We start from the raw sequence: 9,698 nt of genomic DNA, 5'->3' as shown, positions 1-9,698 counted from the left end.
CAAGGAACGTGGCTACCGTATCATCTTGAGAAATCTGCATCACTCTACTCCTTGCGATTGGATACGCAAATTAATTGGCGAGATGGGTCTTTCAGTGCGTTATGTAAATGTAATTAAACATAGGCGCAGCCGCAAGCCGTTAAACATGTTTGAAGTTGAATTGGAACCAACCTTAGACAATGGTAATGACAAAATCCTATCACTGACTACTATGGGAAACCAGGAAATTTCAGTTGAACGACAAATGAGACGCATTGACCCTGTTCAATGCCACCGCTGCCAATGCTTTGGCCACAGTAAAAATTACTGTCGCCGAGCTTTTGTTTGCCAAAAATGTGCCGGGGCACACCCATCCACAGCGTGCGCCGAGGCTAAGATCCCAAATCCTAAATGTGCCAATTGTGGGGAAGGACATGTTGCCAGCTATAGGGGCTGCAAGGCGTTTAAGCAAGCCCAGGCAACACTCAAATCCTACCGGGCGCACATTGCTATTGGAAAACAAAAGCGGACAAACTGGCAGCACCAGAAGAATATCAACTCCACTCGGCAGAATGCAGCTTACAGCGGGGAAATAAACAAAAGCTTGAGATGGCAGCAGCGAAAACAAAAACACCACCTACCTAAACCACACCAAAACACGCAGCAGCAGCACAACAACAACAGCTCCCAGCCGACCAACAGCCAGAACATTAACAAGGCCCCAAAACGCCAGCTTTTTAGTCAACTTTTCAGCAACAACAATAAACTGTCCGTTGGCCAGCAGGAAAGCAACATCAGCAGGGTCCCTCGCGGGCATCACCAGCAGCAGCGAAAGACACAAAAGCCTGCGCCGGCTAACCTGCAGCAACAACATAACAACTCCCAACAGCCCACCATCAGCCGGTACACTAATAAGACGCCAAACCTCCAGCCTTTTAGCAACAAAAATCAACCATCCGATGACCTTCAGGGCAACAGCATCAGCAGGCCACACTCCTCCTCTCGTGGGCATCAACAACAGCAGCGAGAGTCACAGAAGCACGCCCCCCAACCACAGCTATACCAGCAGCCTGGGGCCCCATATGTGAATGACCAGCTAATGCAGGTAGTGCACCAAAATCTTCTCCTTGTAAGTGAAATGGGCAAAAAAATGGATGCCCTTATAGATCTATTGCATACTTTTATTATCTCAAATAAAGGACAAACTATTTCCACCGCTAATGACATTGTAAATGAATAATTACGCCGAAATACCGTATACTACAAACACTATTTCGGCCAACAATACAGCCAACTCTCTAGCTACTACCACCATAAATGTAAATACAAATAACTTAGCTCATACCACTACTGCTACTACAGGCGCCCAGTACAACAGCTCTCTCAAAATCGTTTATTGGAACGCCTGTGGTCTAAAAAACAAAATTTTGGAGTTAGAACTATTTATGCAGCGTAATAACGTGGACATAATGATGGTTATTGAAACCCGCATAACCACAAGTGACCCTACTACCACAATAACAGACAATCTAACCATAAAAGACTACGTACTGTATACTGCCTCACACCCTTCCTCCAGAAGGAAAGGTGGAGTAGCCATTTATGTCAAAACTGGTCTCAAGCACATTGCACTTGAACCAATTACAGAAAATTTCTTGCAGTGTGCTCCCATCGCATTAACCACTAACAATAATGAGGTCATTGCTCTAGCGCCAATATATTGCCCGCCAACTATCACCTGGACGGAGCAGCACTTCAAAAGGTTATTCAAGTACATGAGCGAACTCTGTTATGGCTCCAAATTTATAGTTTGCGGGGACTGGAACGCTAAGCACCCATGGTGGGGAAATGTGCGATCCTGTAAAAGAGGCAGAGTTTTAATGAACACGATCCATGCAAACACCTGCTTAAATGTGTTGGCCACTGGGGGAGCCACACACTACCCATTTGATCAAAGAAAAAGGCCCTCCGCTATCGATTTGGCAGTATATGCTGGCATAAACTATGACAGAATTCACACCTATTCAGCAGTTGACCTGCAATCAGACCATCTTCCTATCTTCATTGACCTGGGCATCAATGGCTCAACGACAGTCCCGGTAACAAAGCGCCGACTTCTACCAAGCAAAGCAAATGTCAAAAAATTCCAAGATTTCCTATCGCAGCGTATCAATCTCAACATGGAAATAAACTCAGGAGAAGACATTGAGGATGCGATCGACATTCTAAATCAAAACATCTACAATGCAGCGGCGGCTGCAACTTCACTAATAAATCCGCGTTCTCACCCACGCACAGGGCAACTACCACTAGATAGGAAAACACAGAAACTATTAAGGCTCAAATGGCAGCATAAAAGGGAGCACATGCGCAGACCCACCTTGGAGACGCGAAGGTTATACAACGCAGCAAATCATCGGCTAAAAAAGGCCCTTCGTAAGGCTAAAAATAACCAGATCAATAACCTTTTCAAAAAAGTAGACGCTCAAGATCGTTACAGAATGCAAAAACTATGGCGCTTAACAAACACTTTAAAGAGGCAGCCAGAACCAAACTGGCCATTGAAAATTCCCAGCAGTAGTGGTAGTAGAGAAGGCTATAGGTGGACAAAGAGTAGCGAGGAGAAAGCTGAAGCTTTTGTTTCACATTTAGAAGAAAGATTCACACCAAAACTAATAAACTCTGACGAATTTAGAAATAGCGTAGTTATGGAGTGTAATGAAATAGCGCAGCTCAAACGCTTAACAACTAAACCTGCCTGGCTTCAGAGGCAACAATTTGGGCGGGAATACGATGTAAATAGACTCCCGTTCAGGCCTATTTCCCCCAATGAAGTTATGATGGAAATCAAATCTCTGCAAAACAAAAAGGCTCCTGGCATGGACCAAATAAACAACAGAGTCATTAAAGCGCTACCTCAAAAGGTAATTATTCATTTGACAAATATTTACAATTGCATCTTGAGACATGGCCATTTCCCCAAACAATGGAAATGTGCTGCTATTACAATGATTAAAAAACCGAGCAAAAATGCAAATGAAGTTGGCTCTTATCGACCGATTAGCCTTTTGGCTGGCTTCTCTAAAATCTTTGAAACCTTGCTCATGAAAAGGATGTTTGAATGCGAAGACTTTGAGAAGGCTATTCCCTCTCATCAGTTTGGATTCAGGAGAGAGCACAGCACGGAGCAACAACTGGCACGCGTTACACAGTATATTCTTGATGCATATGAGAAACAGTTATTTTGTTCTGCTGTATTTATCGACGTGAGCGAAGCCTTTGACCGAGTTTGGCATAATGGTCTACTACTTAAGCTAGCGAAGCTACTCCCGTTTACATATTACAACGTTTTAAAAAGTTACTTAGCAGATAGAACATTTATTGTAAACGGAAACAATGGAATACGCTCGAGACCTGGAAGGATCTGCGCAGGAGTGCCCCAGGGTAGCGTCCTCGGCCCTGTACTCTACACAGTCTTCACGTCGGATATGCCGCTACCGCACCTGTCAGAACAAAATGAAAGAATTGAGTCGAATATATACAACAACATGATGCTTTCTACTTACGCAGATGACACAATCATCCTATGTGCTAAAAAAGAAGCCAGTACAGCGGTTAGAACAAATCAGCGCTATCTTGAACACTTCACTGCCTGGGCTTCCAAATGGTGCATCAGCCTTAATACCAGCAAAACGGTCCATGTCCTCTACACAAGGCGATCGATTGCAAATGGCATAGGTGAGCTATCGCCAAAAATGTACAACGAAGCAATCAAAAGTAAGCCAAGGCATCGCTATCTAGGCTTGATAATGGACAGGAAACTTGTGCTACATGCCCATACCACCCAGTTAGCAATTCGAGTGAGAGCAGCAGCCATGAGACTGAACTGGATCATTGGTCATCAGAGCCGGCTATCTAAAAGATGCAAAATGGTTATTTATAAACAATTAATCGCCCCAATATGGCAATATGCCTTACCTGTATGGGGAGCATTGGTATGCGAATCACAATTTTGCAGGGTAGAAAGCGCACAGAACCAACTCCTACGGAAAATCGTGAAGGCTAGCAGGTACACAAGAAATCAAGTTATCCGAGATGCACACAACATTGACTCTGCAGAAGAAACCTTTGATAAAGCCAGCGGCAGACTAGCAGCTTCACTATTTCGCCATCCAAATCTGGAAGCAAAAAGACTCATCATGCAGCCATTCATTCCTCAAAGGCTTGACCGGCCAAGATACACAAAGCAGCTGGAAACTCACTTTCGGCCTCTCCAACAACAACTCTTGCAGCAGGCAGCACAACAACAACTACTGCTGCCAACTTTAATCAGGCACGAGCAGCTTGAAATTGAACAACAGCGCCAACTCCGGGAGTCCCAAGCCAAGGAAGCACTTGTCGAACGGAAACGCCTTGAACAAGAGCGTTGCATAGCCCTTGGTATCCCGCAGGAGAGACCCTCAATAATCTGGGTTAATTGTATGGCGCAATGTCTCAGAAGAGGAGAAATGAATCGATTAGAAATGGCACAGAAGATTCGTTTTGAACCTGAATACATACAAAGGCTCATAATGACTCCGCTTGAACCGCACGAACTCCCTCCGCCTACTCCAGAGCAGCTTCTCGAAGAGCAGATGCAGTCCCTGCAGCAGCAGCTTGAGAAGGAACTCGACGACGAGATGGACGCAGCATTTGCCGCCGAAGAAAGCCGAGCCCGCACAAATCCGCACCAGGAAGCCTCATCTGTGTGTGTAGAAGCTGCACAACCAAAAGCTATGGCCACTCCAAAACCTGAAAGAAGACAAAACATCATCAATGCCAACCTGGATGGCAATAATTCTGCTTACCTTTATTTACAGGCAAATATCACAGCTACTGACGGCCTCTTGGTGCATCCAAGGCAAATCTGGCGCCCAGCAGTCCATCCGTTGGCCTGCCATCCTGCTGTAATCCCTATGGCTGCCTGCAGCGAGCGGCCTCCCACGCCATCTTCTATAAGGGCCTCGCCTACTGCCGGGATTGACCTGCGTATCCGGAATGACTCTCTGGCAACTTCTCCGAATCCGCTTCGCAGCCTGCAGCAGCCTATCTCTACTCCAAAACCTGAAAGAAGACGACAAATCATCAATGCCAATCTGGATGGCAATAACTCTGCTTACTTCTATCTACAGGCAAACGGCACAGATACTGACGGCCTCCTGGTGAATCCACGACGAAAGCGGAGGCGAGTAGTCCATCCGGTGGCCAGCTATCCTGTTGCGAATCCTCTGGCTGGGCGCAGCGAGCCGGCTGCAATGCTCCCTTCTGCACGGGCCTCGTCCATTGCCGGTGCACATTTCCGTCCCTGGAATCGCCTTTTGACTGGCTCGCCAAATCCGCACCGCAGTATATCCAGCATCCAACGAAGGCCTGTCCGACAGTTACAGCAGCCACTGGTGAATCTTCTTCTCATTGGCCTAATGCTCGACCCATGGCAGTTGCAGCAGTCCAATGACGTCACGTGGCATTTACTCAGACCGCTCCCAGGTCACCTGAAATTTCACCGCCGTCCAGTGCGCCAATGGTGGAAAGGCGCACACCGAAAGACACGCCCTCTGGAAGCATATAAGCGAAGCAATCTATAAAAATCAAATACTTACTCACTTTATACTTCCCCTGAGGTTGCAGCAGCCTGATGAAATCACCGGGTCCATTGTTTTGACACCTGCTCAAGCCAACTTGTACAGACCCAATTCCATCCAGTGAGCTGATGATAGAGGTCCATACCTATATACATATACGTCCGCTGTAATTAAATGGGCAAAGAAATTAAAATTAATATAGCTTATATTTGTTAAATTTATAATTTTTAATACTTACCAAATGTAAACAAATGCACGTTGTTGCCAGAGTGTCTTGATTTCTTGTAATGTAAAGTTAAATGTCCCAACCATGTGTAATTAGTGGTTCAGCTGTTAAATAACAGCCGTTAAAAATATTTGTAAATGCGTTCAAATGTAAATTGCGAAAACAAATAAAATTAGCTGAGGGTCACTGTGGCCAATCAGTCTTATTGTGCTCGCGCCGTCGACACACAACCACAAATTGAACACAGAATATACACACGCACGAAGGAAAACACAGAAGTATATGCGAGCGCGACAAATAGCCGTTACGGAACGATCACTCTGACAAACATCTTCCTAAACCGAGCAACTAACGACATAGTAATGGACAACTGCAAATATAAAAAGAGTAGAAGACTCATGCGACCGACTGCCAAAAAAAACGCGTCCGACCAAGGCGCTGCTGTTCAAAACTATGAGCGTTAGCATTTCTGCTGCGCAATTTCTGTTTCTCCTTCTCCTACAGATCTCGAATTGCCGCCAGAGAAGTCCCTGAGAGGAAGAGAGAGGACAACAACTACTGGAAGGTGGTGGATTTCTGCCATCTCCACTGCCGAGACAACTGACTGCTGCGCACAACCGCATACACACACACACCCACACATCCACACAGACACTCAACCCAATGCTGGCTGCCCCGGACCAGAGGGCGGAACAACAAGGAAAGAAAAACGAAGATGTAAACAAAAGAAGCAATAGCTCTGGCTGCCCCGGACCAGTGGGCAGAGGAGTATCGAAAACAAACAAAAAACGAATAGAAGACTAGATACAGAATAAGGAAAACATGTACATATATGTATATATATAGTCGCCCTTTGTGCCAATGGCAACCAAATGTTCCCCTTAATTGGTAGTTTAAATTTTAAATCTAAGTTAAGAGTATTATGCTTTAGCTCTACCCACTTCCCCTCCCCCCTTTGGCAAACGGACTGTTTACCGAAGTGGAGAGAGGTTCCCAAAAGATGATTGCGCCGGCAGAACTGCCGGCAGAAGAGAATTCGTGCTGCCTAAAGCATTGTATATGCTGCCTACAGCTGCTAATAGCAGTTCGTAGACAGCTACTTACATATATTTATAAATGCAGCCCCAACAAATTGTACCCAAAATGCTAATAGTAGTATTAGTACAATAAAGTCCACATAGCGTAACGTAGCCCTGGCTCCCCTAACCTGCTGGTCAGGCCAAGGCTCGAGCCGGGTTACGTTGCGTTATGTTAGTTACGTATCGCCTCCGTTGCATACGACACATCAAAAAAGGTGGCAGCAGCAGAAACGGACAACTCCAGCCATTACCAATACAGTTGCTGATGCTGCCACTCCGCCACTACAAACACAGCCAATTCATGCCCCTGCCCCTTCTCACACCCCTGCCACGCCCACTGTCCCCATGGTTGGGAAGGCCAATCGGCTGGGCGGTGGTTCATCCACCGCACCCAGCTAAAACTGCGGCGGTTTAACAACTTCTTTTAACGCGGCTTCGTCTGTGTAAAGTGCGGTGGTTGGTCCACTGCACCCAGCTAAATGCGAAAGTTGCGGCGGTTTAACAACTTCTGTCAACGCGGCTTCGTCTGTTTAAAGTGCGGTGGTTGGTCCACTGCACCCAGCCAACTACAAGCCCTACGCTGATGCTGATATGAGGATCAGATGGAGCCCGCTCCGAGGACAGGAACGGACTGAGGATCGCAAGCCATTGTAAATGTTAATGTTAAGTCTAGTGTTACCTTAACTTTCCTTACTCAAAATACTTGCATGAAAAAATACCGAATACCTACAACTAGTGTTGGCTTCCAATTGCTAAGCTAAAAACATTGCAACTACATGTAAAATATGTTATGTATTATTTGAATTTACTACATATACAAATAAGTAGATGGCGTATAGGAGCGGTGGCGCTAGAGTTGCTCATGCATCTGCCTGGCCTCTGGATGTTGCCGGCTTTCACACGTTTTTCCCCAGCAACACCAATACCACCCTCAACCACCCCCCCACATGCCCCTCCCTGTCTACAGCCAATGGTGCTGCCCCCCAGCGTACTGCACACATACCACCAGTAGTGCTACCAGCGATTCCGGCGATCATGCCGGTCCTGGAGAAGCAGCAAAGGGATCCAAGGGTGGGAAGGTTCAGCACCAGGGTAGTAGGCAGGGAGGGCCTAAAAATACAGGCACTGGATAGGGCCTCCCGGGATGCAATAGTGGAGATCCTGGGAGATGAGGAGGAGGGCCTCTCGACAGCAGCCGCAGCAGCAGCCACAGAGACACCACTATTGGGAGAAGCCCCAACGGCATCTCCAACAGCAGCGGCAACAGCGGTGGCAGCAGCAGAAACGGACAACTCCAGCCATTACCAATACAGTTGCTGATGCTGCCACTCCGCCACTACAAACACAGCCAATTCATGCCCCTGCCCCTTCTCACACCCCTGCCACGCCCACTGTCCCCATGGTTGGGAAGGCCAATCGGCTGGGCGGTGGTTCATCCACCGCACCCAGCTAAAACTGCGGCGGTTTAACAACTTCTTTCAACGCGGCTTCGTCTGTGTAAAGTGCGGTGGTTGGTCCACTGCACCCAGCTAAATGCGAAAGTTGCGGCGGTTTAACAACTTCTGTCAACGCGGCTTCGTCTGTTTAAAGTGCGGTGGTTGGTCCACTGCACCCAGCCAACTACAAGCCCTACGCTGATGCTGATATGAGGATCAGATGGAGCCCGCTCCGAGGACAGGAACGGACTGAGGATCGCAAGCCATTGTAAATGTTAATGTTAAGTCTAGTGTTACCTTAACTTTCCTTACTCAAAATACTTGCATGAAAAAATACCGAATACCTACAACTAGTGTTGGCTTCCAATTGCTAAGCTAAAAACATTGCAACTACATGTAAAATATGTTATGTATTATTTGAATTTACTACATATACAAATAAGTAGATGGCGTATAGGAGCGGTGGCGCTAGAGTTGCTCATGCATCTGCCTGGCCTCTGGATGTTGCCGGCTTTCACACGTTTTTCCCCAGCAACACCAATACCACCCTCAACCACCCCCCCACATGCCCCTCCCTGTCTACAGCCAATGGTGCTGCCCCCCAGCGTACTGCACACATACCACAAGTAGTGCTACCAGCGATTCCGGCGATCATGCCGGTCCTGGAGAAGCAGCAAAGGGATCCAAGGGTGGGAAGGTTCAGCACCAGGGTAGTAGGCAGGGAGGGCCTAAAAATACAGGCACTGGATAGGGCCTCCCGGGATGCAATAGTGGAGATCCTGGGAGATGAGGAGGAGGGCCTCTCGACAGCAGCCGCAGCAGCAGCCACAGAGACACCACTATTGGGAGAAGCCCCAACGGCATCTCCAACAGCAGCGGCAACAGCGGTGGCAGCAGCAGAAACGGACAACTCCAGCCATTACCAATACAGTTGCTGATGCTGCCACTCCGCCACTACAAACACAGCCAATTCATGCCCCTGCCCCTTCTCACACCCCTGCCACGCCCACTGTCCCCATGGTTGGGAAGGCCAATCGGCTGGGCGGTGGTTCATCCACCGCACCCAGCTAAAACTGCGGCGGTTTAACAACTTCTTTCAACGCGGCTTCGTTTGTGTAAAGTGCGGTGGTTGGTCCACTGCACCCAGCTAAATGCGAAAGTTGCGGCGGTTTAACAACTTCTGTCAACGCGGCTTCGTCTGTTTAAAGTGCGGTGGTTGGTCCACTGCACCCAGCCAACTACAAGCCCTACGCTGATGCTGATATGAGGATCAGATGGAGCCCGCTCCGAGGACAGGAACGGACTGAGGATCGCAAGCCATTGTAAATGTTAATGTTAAGTCTAGTGTTACCTTAAC

The sequence above is a fragment of the Drosophila pseudoobscura genome, chromosome 3, assembly GCF_009870125.1.
Source record: "Drosophila pseudoobscura strain MV-25-SWS-2005 chromosome 3, UCI_Dpse_MV25, whole genome shotgun sequence".
NCBI lineage: Eukaryota > Metazoa > Arthropoda > Insecta > Diptera > Drosophilidae > Drosophila > Drosophila pseudoobscura.
This window is presented reverse-complemented; position numbering follows the sequence as displayed.